This window comes from Nelumbo nucifera, chromosome 4 (genome assembly GCF_055504915.1).
Source record: "Nelumbo nucifera cultivar China Antique chromosome 4, China Antique-T2T, whole genome shotgun sequence".
NCBI lineage: Eukaryota > Viridiplantae > Streptophyta > Magnoliopsida > Proteales > Nelumbonaceae > Nelumbo > Nelumbo nucifera.
This window is the reverse complement of record NC_142652.1, coordinates 37,046,617-37,059,564: the sequence shown is the minus strand read 5'-3', so window position 1 is coordinate 37,059,564 and position 12,948 is coordinate 37,046,617. Positions and strand designations below refer to the sequence as shown.

Genomic DNA, 12,948 nt, shown 5'->3' with positions numbered 1-12,948 from the left:
TTGGACATACTCAGTACTCACTCACCTGTCATACCTTCTTTAAACAAACTTAAGCTGTCTCTGCATCAACACAAGGAAACTATGTTTATTGCCTTATTGGTGAAGTTGGTTTATTTGTTTCATTAATTAGAGAATTATAGTTGGTTCAAGTCTCATGGAAGTGATATTGAACTCATTTTAGCATCACCAAATTGCGTGATTACTGTGTTAACCATGAAGTAACATTGTTGAAACTCTTGCTACATGTCTAGAATAAGCTCTTTTTGATGAAAATTTTTTGGATTGAAATACATGAGCTTTTAATCCCTAATATCACCAGGAAAATCTCCATATACAAAGTACAAAGTAGGTTATAAGGCTGACACAGATATGTGGAATAAATATATTATTGATTCAAAAGTTTCTACTTAGACTTGTTCATTTTACAGTGTAAGACCAAATCATGGTGCAAGACAAACACATTTCTACTTTAAACATTGTTGGACACCTTTAATTCGTAACTCTATTTTCATTATCCTTCACTTCTCCCATATTTTACATGTCCAACAAGGACAAATTCTCAGAAAACGAAAAAAAAAAAAACATTCCATGATTTCATACAATCACAGCTTCCACAAAACCACAAAAATCCATAAAGAAATCATCAATCTCTCCTGTTGCCTTGTCAATGCCCATTTCTTCTCATCAAGGAATCGGAGGGTCTGGTGCTGGGGGAATTGGTGTTGGTTTTCCTCCACCAGCACCAGGCGGATATTGTCGTCGACAGAGCACCCTGTCAAAAACGATAGAAGATGTGTTAAATTCAGTCTTTGCAGGCTTCATACAAAAAGAACAGATTTCACCAAAAATAAATTGTTTATGTACCTCTGATACACAAGAGACAACAAAAGAACAACAAAACATAAGCGCAAAAGAACCAACAACAACCTCATCTTTGCTGAGTTCTGATCCTCTCCATGCCTGCAATTAATATATCTCCATTTCTTTCTTTCCAAGTTTCAGACAAGTCAAATCCTTCCAAGTCTTTTCTTTTTTTTTTTCTTTTCGTGGGTAGGAAAAACCCTTCTGGGTCTTGGTCAATTAATTGATCAATTTAGATGGCTATCTTGGGTAGGAAAAATCCTTCCATTTCTTTCTTTCCAAGTTTCAGACAAGTCAAATCCTTCCAAGTCTTTTTTTTTCTGTATCTGTATCTGGTTGGTTTCTGGTAGACTATTAGTTGATAACCTCTGTACCAAGAACTCTGTTCTAGCAAGGATCTTCTCCAGTTATGTTCGTTTCCTTTCAATGGGTTGAGCAGTTTTTTGCCATGATATGTTCAGATGGGTATGGATATTTAGCAGTCATCCAAAACTAAATGCTCTGTAGCACAGAGTTTGAGATGGAGAGTTCCAATTCCCCAATCTGCTCTTGACCAAAAATCTCTTATTGTTATTTTCTAGTCTAATTTATGACTAACAGAGTCCTATTTGTCTTTTAATGGATGGCTGCATAGAGGAACATCTGAATGCTTATAAAGCAGGGGTCTTATATGGATCAAAAATCTCATTTTTGGACACATGAATTGGACTTCTTGTCTAGTTTCTAAAAGAGGCGCAGATCTGATCACTTCTCTTCAATACATAATTTTAAATAAATAAAAAAAAAATATCTACAAAAGAAATCCTATCTGTTTTTCATTTACACAAGCAAGTGGCAGTACCCATTAGCAAGGAAGTTCATGCAACCAAATTTCAGCAATATAACCCAGCAAGAAAAAGGGAAAAAAAAGAGGCCTGATACAATCTTGTAAAAGATAACAGTTGCAATTCAGATAACCAAAATATCGAAATATAAGCCATCTAACTATAGATGAATTCTGGAACTCAAATTAGAAAACAGAACCATAAAAGAATTGATTAAAGGAAAATGCAAAGACAATAAGGAAATGATCAGTTGATCACTGAGATGTTCTGTTTGTATTATAAATCATGGACACAAAACATTGTTAACAAATAACATCTAGAAGGCCCATAATTGACAAAAGTAAATGTACAACAAATTATTTGAACAACAAAAGCAACACTAAGAATTTGGTGAATTAAAATATATCACCATGACAAGTTCTTATTAATGCAGTTTCTTCTTTCTTGGTAGCTTTTCTGAACTAGCACAATTTCAGACTTTAGCACATGACTTACAACAAATCCAAAAGGCTGGCATTCACATTAAAATCAATCAAACCCCAATACCCCAATTCATGTTCTTCTTGTCTAGTGCTGCTATTGTTCAGTCTGTCAGTTGAATTAAAGAGAAAAGTACAGAATTAGAATTCCTGCAGACAGATGACTCTTGAATTGAAAGTTGCTGCACTGCTGTCGATTTGGTCGAGAAGATATCCTTTTGAAATCCAGTTAATACACAGGGTAAAATGAAGAAGAATTAAAGAGACGAATGAAAGAAAAACCTTGGGAGTAAAGAATTGCTGGGACTATCAATCCAACAAATGGAAAAGCCCTCCAAAAATAGGCGTATGCCAAAAAAGGAGACGAGCACACGGTATTCTTTAGTAAAAGGCAAAAGAATAGTTCGCTCTGTGCTCATCGTGGGTGGAGTTCTCCTCTTGGTCCGATATGGGATTCGGTCATCAAATTCCTCTAGATCTAGTAATCGTGGGCTTAGGTTCAAATTCACTATTACAGTATTACTGCACTCAACTAGTATTCCGTTACCCATTTAAAGACTCACCGACTCAGTTAACTGAAACCCTTGATCTTGAGTTGAGGTCTCTAACTGAGAAAAAGAATAAAAAAAAATGTTAACGACAGAATTCCAACCACAGATTCAGATTATGGCTGGGCTGGCAGGCAAAGAGATGCAGTAAGGGAGGTGAAGAATAATACTTGGTGCATCTTTTTGTCTCCTGTACTGTATTGACGCTAAAGTCATTTGGTTTGGCTCCCATCTGTTGATTTTCGTTCTGAGGACATTCAGAACCAACTTGTTTCTCCAGTGGTGGGATTTGGACAAGATAAATCACGCTGAAGAAAATTGGTTTGTTATGTAGGAGGGAGAGAGATTGTGTTAGACAAATTTGGCAAGCAATTGCAAGAAACCAACTGATATTTGATGGCGTTCCCTTCAATCTATTCTCAATCATCTTTAAAGCGCAGACCACCCTTGCCTTCTTGAGTGTTTGTAGTTGTTCATGATCATAATGGTTTGGTCGTTTTATTTTTTGCAAAAGAGCTTCAATTCTTTACTTCCAGTATTGAAGGTAATGCTCAATGCATTGTCAACTTCCCAATTTGGCAGTCTCAACAGTATTCGAAAATCAATTTTAAATTCGACACTCAACATAATAGAATTGAGTTTGGATAATTCGAATATTATAATTGGTCAAATTCGGAAATTCTATTCATACCGTTTAAACTATTCGTATCAAATCCAGATATGACTTGATTCGATGCGATAAATATTCAAATTTGATTGATTATTTAATTCTTAAATATTTTATATAATAATTAAATTATATTTATATACTTTTATATAAGTAAAATATTTATTTTATATATTTATTAATTGTCTAAAATTATTAAATGGTGAAATTCGAACATTGATTCTCAATAGACTTGTTCATGGGCAAGGTAGCCCAACGGGCCAGCACGGCCCGACCCGTTCTAAGTCAGCCTTGGTCATAATTTTAGGCCCACTGGCTCAGGCCTGAAGCACTGGACCCGACTTTTTTTCAGGTTTTCTCAAAAAACCTTAGTCCGAGCCCGAGCCCGACTTGATACTATATATTAAATAATAAAAAGCATCTTTTATTTAATAAAAAATATATATAATATTTTTTCTTTCTTCTTCTTCTCTTTTTTTCAAGTAATAGTGAGATGTTTATTATTTTTGAGTTTGGAAGGTTTTTAATATAAATAAAACACTTTTTTATTGAATAAAAAAGAAAACAAAATCTATTTTCAAATTTCTGGTCATGCTTGGACTCGAGCTTGGGCCCGAGCTTCGGGCTTTATATGAGGGTCGAGCTCAGGCTCAAGACTCATAGTCGGGCTTAAATGTATTCTATTGATACATAGACAAAGCCTTACCCAAACCTAGCCCGACCCGGGCCATGAACAGGTCTATTTCTCACTATCCATCGGATATCCAATTGAATTTGAATTGGAATATTGTTTGATTCAATTCGAATTTGATCTATTTACACCTCTACTCATAGAACCATATGCTCACACCCACTTGCAACTATGCATTGGAAATATCTCCCATGAATGAAAATATACAAACACAGAGATGTTCCTAGTAGGGGTGGCAATTTTTCACCCAACCCGCTGAACCCACCCAACCCACCCAGCATCTAACCTGCCCAATCCACCCATTTACTTGGCGGGTTGTGTGATCAACCCATCACCCAACCCGCCCATTTAAATGGGTATGGTTGGGTTGGGTTGTGGATAACCGTTGGGTTAACCATTACAACATTAGTATTAATTCCTTAGCCTTTTTTTTATTTTCTTCATTTGAATTAAATAATTTATAATTATTGCATTAATTTTCTATTAATTATTGACTAAATTTAGTTTTGTCTTAAATCAAAACACTTCACCCAACATAAATCCAAATCAATTTGACCCAAGTCCAGACCAGTTCAACGTGGTCTGACCCGATTCGGGTCGACGCGAATCCAAAATAGACCTCAGAAAGGATGGCTCAGTACTACTTGCTTTGCTTAGTTTGGGTTGTCTTGTCCAACCATTATTCATACAGCCAGGCTCGACCCGACACAAGTTGATTCGGGTCGACCCGAATCCAAAATGGGTCGAACCGGGGTGGGGTCCGAACCCTAAACCACCATGCTTGCTTTGCCCGGTTTGGATTGTCCAGTTTGGTTCATATTTGTGCAACCAGACCCGAATTCGGCCCTTTCCGATTTACTTCTTTTGACCCACTTTGGGCCAATCGGTTTGGCCCCAAATCCGTGCACAAACCAGATATGAGCCAACCCAAGTCAATCCACCATTTGACTGAACCAGTCCAGTTTGGCCCGACCGAACTGAACCGTTCCGATCGGGTTTTGTCCAACCGGACTGAACCGGTTCGGGCAGGGTCTAGTCCGACCGAACTGATCCAAATCTAAACGGTTCAACCACTCTTGAACTTGATGTGATTACCTCGATGACAATCCAATTAAATAGTTCGAGTTGGTCTGACCGGTTTGAACCTATGTGGTTCGTCAAATCCAAAACCCGAGCATAGTTAAATGGCTTTGTTGCCTGTATAAAAATAACATGCATGTAATGTGATGATTAAATCCAACCCATTTAATTTTATATAACTGAATCATTAATGGATTAGTGAATTAAATGAATTGGATTGAAACTCAACCCAAACCAAACCCAACGCAATCCGCCCAATTGCCATCACTAGTTCCCGATGCATGGCTACAAAAGGCTGTGAGAACGACGTAATAACAGTTTTGTGAGGAAGGAATCCATACTCGTGAACCTCCTAGCTTCCTGCTACTTATATGTATGCATTTCTATTGGCCCATTTAATATATAGCTTTACTTAGTGGATAAATGCTTTTTCATTAATAGTTGGAGACCTTAAATTTTCTCACCAAGTTTTCAAATTTTGAAAATTGAACAAAGCACCTTCTTCTAATCAACAAACTTTCGACCCTAAGCATTGGGCTTAACAGCTAAGCTCAAACCAAACCCCAAGGTCAAGCTCAATCTGTCCAACCTTAGCCCAACTCAAAATAAAATTTGACATACTACTTAGATTGAGTGTAAACCCAATCCAACCCATTGCATTTAAATAGTGACCAAGCCCAAGGTCAAGTTCGATCTGTCCAACATCGGCACAGCTCGGAATAAAATATACATACTTGGGTTGAGCCCAAGCTCAAGCTAGGCTTTGGTGGGCCAAAGTTAATTATGTCTACTGTATTGACAAATTTCATGAAGCTATTTAATACTAGTAATTTAAACATTTAAATAGAAAATTTATATATTTTGCACATATGCACGTGTGTGTATGGATATATACACATATATGTATGCATATATGCATCTACATATGTTGGCATGTGAATATGCAATCAGTAGGAATGGCAATGGAACGGGGCCAGGCAAGTTTTGCATGCCTTCTCCCAACTTTGAACCCCACCGGGGCTAGAAATCATAACCCCATTTCCATCCCTGCAGAGAACAAGGATCCCCAAATTTGCCCCACCCCACCCCGGCCGATTGTTCCTTCTTTCATATTTGCAAATTTATTTTTTATTATTTTTTTGAAACCTACCTAAAACTAGTTTATATTATGTAATTTAATATAGTATAGTACAATATAATATTATAATATAACATAATATATATTAACATATATTAATAGTTATATATATATATTATGTAAATATAGTCAGGATGGGATTGGAACAGGATATGGACAAATACCATCTTTACCCCATCTCCGATCCCTAAGGCTATGTTTGGTTTGAAGGAAAAGGTAGGGAAAGGCCCTTCAAATCAAACATAGACTTAAGTTTTGGTGATATCGAACTCATTTTAATTAGAGAATTATAGTTTGTTCAAGTCTCATGGAAGTGATATTGAACTCATTTTAATCACCAAATTGCATCAACTCAAGCATCACCAAATTGCGTGATTACTGTGTTAACCATAAAGCAACATTGTTGAAACTCTTGCTACATGTCTAGAATAAGCTCCTTTTGATGAAATTTTTTTGAATTGATATACATGAGCTTTTAATCCTTAATATCACCGGGAAAATCTCCATATACAAAACACAAAGTAGGTTATAAGGCTGATACAGATATGTGGAATAAATATATTATTGATTCAAAAGTTTCTACTTAGACTTGTTCATTTTACTCTGTAAGACCAAATCATGGTGCAAGATAAACACATCTCTACTTCAAACATTGTTGGACACCTTTAATTCCTAACCCTGTTTTCATTATCCTTCACTTCTCCCATATTTTACATGTCCAACAAGGACAAATTCTCAGAAAACGAAAAAAAAAAAAACATACTTTCTATGATTTCATACAATCACAGCTTCCACAAAACCACAAAAATCCATAAAGAAATCATCAATCTCTCCTGTTGCCTTGTCAATGCCCATTTCTTCTCATCAAGGAATCGGAGGGTCTGGTGCTGGGGGAATTGGTGTTGGTTTTCCTTCACCAGCACCAGGCGGATATTGTAGACAGAGCACCCTGTCAAAAACGAAAGAAGATGTGTTAAAATTCAGTCTTTGCAGGCTTCATACAAAAGGAACAGATTTCACCAAAAATAAATTGTTTATGTACCTCTGATACACAAGAGACAACAAAAGAACAATAAAGCATAAGCGCAAAAGAACCAACAACAACCTCATCTTTGCTGAGTTCTGATCCTCTCCAAGCCTACAATTAATATATCTCCATTTCTTTCTTTCCAAGTTTCAGACAAGTCAAATCCTTCTAAGTCTTTTCTTTTCTTTTTTCTTTTTCTTTTTCTTTTCTTGGGTAGGAAAAATCCCTCTGGGTCTTGGTGAATTAATTGATCAATTTATCTATATTTTACATCAGTTTTTTGACTTTCCTGTGCATTTATTAGTCCTCAGAGACCTTGGATTCACTCCACCAGTTTCAAAATTTTGAATGTTGAAGACATATATAGATCTAAATATTTATTTATCAACATATTTTCACAATGTATTAACTGATATTTTCATTTTTTCTTATAGTATATTGCAAGGAGAAGATATATCAAATTACTAATTATAACCAAACAACATTTTCATTTAGGGTATAGAAAATAAGGGAGTTCACAAGTAACGAGTATATATAGCCAAGAAAATTCTGAAGGTTCCAGTAGTAAATTCCTGCGATATGACCTCCCCTAAAAAGATTAATTTAATACCATTGGGGCCAATGGACCACATATCGGATATTAAATTGTTAAGAAAAGATATTACACTTAGCCAAAAGGCCAAGAAAGGTATGGCTTGATCAGTTTATTAACCTCCATTTTATAACCTAACCTTTCCACATATTTCTCCATGTTAACAATGTGAGACTAAACCCAGTCCACTTTTGAGTTCCATATTACAACGGAGTTAGCTAATATTTCTTCTTTAGCCTTAGTTAGAGGACCCACTTCTTCAGACTATCTGGATATTTCAGTGTTGCTTTACTTCATGAAGAGAAGAAGATGAGTGCTTTCTGGTTGCCACCAAAGCTGCCAAGTTCTAGTTCATGTTAATTCCCTTACTAGGAGACTCATCCAATGACTCTTCCCCAAATTCTAGTTGTCAAATTTTCTAAACTAAATTAGAAGATACAACTTACTGACTGCCACCAAGTCACATGCATTTAGTATATTTTAAAACCACTAACTGTTCAAAGAAGAAGAGTACATGCATTATTTGTATGCTTATTAGAACAATGCATTATTTTCCATGAAAATGAGGTTTCCAGTTTCAGTTACAATTGGCTGTTAGTTGGGCCTTTCTGTGTACCACAAGAATATGAATGATTCTACCTCAGCCCACATTTGGTTCTGCTTAACAGTAATTTGTATGCTTAACTGTTTTATATTCCATCTTTTCAGTCAACTTAACCAAAGAAAAAAGGTCAATGTAAGAGTGATTCTTATGGCTCTCTGATTGCATACCAAGTAATGAAACAATGCATTGTTCCTCTCAAGGTTTTTAAAACCTACCCGGACAACGAACTGGTTAGGGGTCCGGTTTTCGGGTTGAACGGTCTGACCATTTGAACCAAAAGAATGGCCCGTTCTAATAAAAAGAATTAAAAAATTTTAAAATTTTAAAAAATAAAAACCGGCCAAACCGTTGAATGATTCAACTGCCTGGATCAGCGGTTTGCTGACCAAATCAATGGTTTTGGGGTAAAACGGAACCAGTCACCTCCGGTTTAGAAAACCATGGTTCCTCTATACCCATAAAAAATTCTCCTAATTGCATCCTATCTCTTATATTAACATATGAAAAGTTTGCTTTGTATCTGTATCTGGTTGCTTCCTGGTAGCCTATTCTTTGACAACCTCTGTACCAAGAACTCTGTTCTAACAAGGATCTTCTCCAGTTATGCTCTTTTCCTTTCAATGGTTTAAGCCCTTTTTTGTCATGATATCTTTTGATGGGTATGGATATTTAGCAGTCATCCAAGACTAAATTCTCTGTAATACAAAGTTCTTGCCTTCTTGGTACAGAGGTTGAGATAGAGAATTCCAATTCCCCAAGCTACTCTTACAATTTGCTGTCCTTAACCTACATAACTCTTCCATATCACTTGACCAAAAATATCTCATTGTTATTATCTGGTCTAATTTATGACTGAAAAAGGCCTATTTGCCTTTCAATGGATGGCTGCATAGAGTGACATTGAAATACTGATAAAGCAGGGTCTTAAAGACTAAATATAAACAAAAAATCTCATTTTTGGGCACATGAATTGGATTTCTTGTCTAGTTTCTAAAAGAGACGCAGATCTGATCACTTCTCTTCAATATAAAATTTTAATCAAAATAAATAAATATACTTGTCTAGTTTCTATATGTTTTTCATTTGCACAAACATGAACTCATAAAGATCAAAGAAAGTTATCCAAGTGACAGTACCCATTATTAAAGAAAATTCATGCAACCAAATTCCTGCAATATAACCCAGCAAAAAAGAAGAAAAACAAGAGCCCCGATGCAATCTAGTAAAAGATAACAGTTGCAACTCAGATAACTAAAATATCGAAATATAAGCCATCTATCTAACTAGAGAAGAATTCTGGAACTCAAATTAGAAAACAGAACCGTAAAACAATTGATTAAAGGAAAATGCAAAGACAATAAGGAAATGATCACTGAGATGTTCTGTTTGTATTATAAATCATGGACACAAAACATTGTTAACAAATAACATCTAAAGAAGGACTATAATTGACAAAAGAAATGTACAACAAATTATTTGAACAACAAAAGCAACACTAAGAGTTTGATGAATTAAAATATATCACCATGACAAGTTCTTATATATTAATGCAGCTTTTTCTTTCTTGGTAACTTTTCTGAACTACCACGCTTTCAGACTTTAGCACATAACTTACAACGAATCCAAAAGGTTAAAATCAGTCAAACCCCAATACCCCAATTCATTAAAGAGAAAAGTACAGAATTCGAATGCAGACCTGCTCAAAGACCTAAACCACAAAGAGAATCAAATGGCAAAACAACCAAAATTAGTTTGTATCGCCAAATTCCACTGCAAAAAAGGTCAAAATTAAAAACTAGAGGTGTACCTTTTCCAGTTTTTGAAATGGCTATTCTCACTTCTGACCCACTAAACTAGAAATTAATCCTCTACGACAGACCATTAAAAATCAAAACCTTCTACGACAGACCATCATCAGATCAACTGCAAATTGCAATTTGTCGATTTGGTCGAGAATCTTTCCGTTTGAAACCGATAACACAAAGGATTAAATGAAGATGAAATAAAGAGCTGCATGATCGGAAATCTGAATACCCCACAGTCTAAACTCTAAAGTGTATCTGAAAGAAAAAACTTGGGAGTTGGGAGTAAAGAATTGTTGGGGCCATCCATCCAAGAAATGGAAAAGTAAAAGGCGAAAAGAATGGCTGGCTTTGTTGTCACCGCGCAGCTGCGTGAGAGTTGAAGCAAGCTGAGAGAGTATTATATATACAGAGATCATCATGGACATGGGTGGAGTCCTCTTGCGTCTGATTTGGGATTCATCAGTGACAAACAATTAAGTAATCGTGGGCTTGTGTCGTGGCCCGTGGGCTTACAGCTGTGTATTAACGACTGGAATTAATGATGTGTGTGGACTTTGGATCTGAGTTAACCGACAAATGTCGACCAACTATTCAACATCATCAATATTTTAATCTGAGGGACAACCATCCGACGTTTACTTTGATGCCATGTGTTCAATTTTGAAAGGGTACTGTCGGAAGGAATGAAGTATATTCAAGGGTGTTTGGATGTCCTATCCACACGATTTCGAATAGCTTAATTTGTCTGAGATTTGGAAAGAAGGAAATGAAGATATATAAATTGCAGGCATGAGCACGAGAAAAATGAGGTAGTCGTTGCCTGTTGGTTATTTTGCGAGTTCAGATCTGCACCCTACAATGTCCTACAGTACATTCCCGCCCGCTGTATATTGAGAATATCTCCCAATGATAATACCAGTCTGGAGATGTTCCCCATACACGATAGAGATGTGCTGTGGGACATCGTGAGGTGCCCCTTGTAGGGTGCATATGTGAGTTCTATTTTGCGCTTTTATGTTTCATTGTGTTTTTTGTACATAAATAACTTAATGTTTACAAACTACAAAATTATTTCACCTTTTTCTAGGATTTACATCTGCACCCCACAAGAGAAATCATAACAAGGGTGTCTTGGCTTAGCACAAGTCTGATTTTATTATATAACCGTGAATTCACATAAATAATCGCCATTTCTTTGCTAAACAACATGCCTGAATCATGCTTATAATGGATATCTGATTTAATTGGCACAATTCCATCTTGTAGCATGTGGAAGAATAAAACAAAGGCCCTCTTGACCAGTCTAGCTCAGTTGGGAAAGAGTAATATTTATATAAATATGTACAGCACAAATACATACAAAATAATATAAAATTCAAAGTTTTAACTCTACAAATTTGTATTTGTACTCCTTCCAATCTGAGCCTCCATTGAATATACAATCTGATATGAGAGAGGTTGTCTTCCAACAGCATCTACCTAAAAATCGATCGATATGATCTCATCGACAGTTCCGTTTTGGCAATAACCCACCATCATTGACGCCCACCCAGCACACGATTGTCCTCTTAGGTATCTAGTCAAACAATTTTGAAGCGTCTTCCAATCGCCCACATTTTGCATAAAAATCCACAAGAAAATTACTAATGAAGACATTGGAATGGAGCCCAGATTTCAAAACAACCAAAAAAATCGATAGTGATAGATCATGCCGGAGAGAGGAAAATGCCATCGGGAATACTGTTGGAGTTAGGAAAATATTACCGGAGAAAATGAAGAAAATTGCTAGAGATATGTATTTTGACTGTTCATTTAATCCTTGGAGGCGTGGAGCCCTGGCCTTTGAAAGTTTGGAGGTTTCAAACAAAAGGAAATATAATGGACCTTTGAGCTAAATGGTTTTGTCCTATTTCGGTCCACTCTATGCACGAACGATTTATGTATGGACCCGTCCGAGTCCATGCCATGCTTTGGATCATCCAATCTACCTATAACACCTTCGATTTGGAGGGGTCTAACCCGAAATTGGTCCATTGACAACCCTATTGAAAATATAATAATTTTCTGGGTTGAATTTTCAAGGGTCACATGGTAAATGTCCAAAATATATAGCTTAAGAATAATAGACCCAAGAAATATCTATTTGTATATATGATGGTTATAAATAAAAAGAAACAAAGCATAGCCAATTCTAGAACAAAAAAGAAACTTCATTGTCTTTTTTTATTATTTTCAAAGACTAAGCATGGCCAACGATAGCTTTGGGAGAGACTAGAGTTGCCACAAAACTATTTATAAGAAACCATGTGGGAGTTCTTCTCCTTGTTAAACTATAATTAACAGTAATTATAATTTAAGTTATAAATAGTAGAAAATTATATTTAATTACCAAAAAATTACATTTAATTAGTTTTATCCAAGAAAATATGATAATTTCCAGAAATTACTTTACATTAAATAAATAAAGTAATTTAATAATTACAATATTTTAACAGCTAACAATATTTTAATAATTAATAATAAAAAGTAACAAATCATTTATAACTTAAACTAACCCGATTAGATCTATAAATTAGCAAGCTCAAGCAACTATTTTCTTTTGATTTAGGTCTAACTGAGATATGCATCAGGC

At 35.6% G+C, this 12,948-nt stretch overlaps 1 long non-coding RNA gene and 2 other non-coding genes across 3 annotated transcripts; all 3 read right to left on the bottom strand.

Annotated features, from left to right (window-relative positions):
• Nucleotides 1–2,476: 2,476 nt before the first annotated feature.
• On the bottom strand, nt 2,477–2,591 carry LOC148792187 (U5 spliceosomal RNA). Its single transcript, XR_016070986.1, has one exon. It is a non-coding gene; the product is annotated as a U5 spliceosomal RNA (small nuclear RNA).
• Nucleotides 2,592–7,228: 4,637 nt separating this feature from the next.
• LOC104607314 (uncharacterized) lies at nt 7,229–10,810 on the bottom strand. The gene is made up of 2 exons (XR_016085357.1): nt 10,319–10,810; nt 7,229–10,219 (listed from the first exon to the last, which is right to left on the bottom strand). It is a non-coding gene; the product is annotated as an uncharacterized LOC104607314 (long non-coding RNA).
• Nucleotides 7,820–8,007, bottom strand: LOC148792186 (U2 spliceosomal RNA). The gene has a single exon (XR_016070996.1). It is a non-coding gene; the product is annotated as a U2 spliceosomal RNA (small nuclear RNA).
• Nucleotides 10,811–12,948: the final 2,138 nt, after the last annotated feature.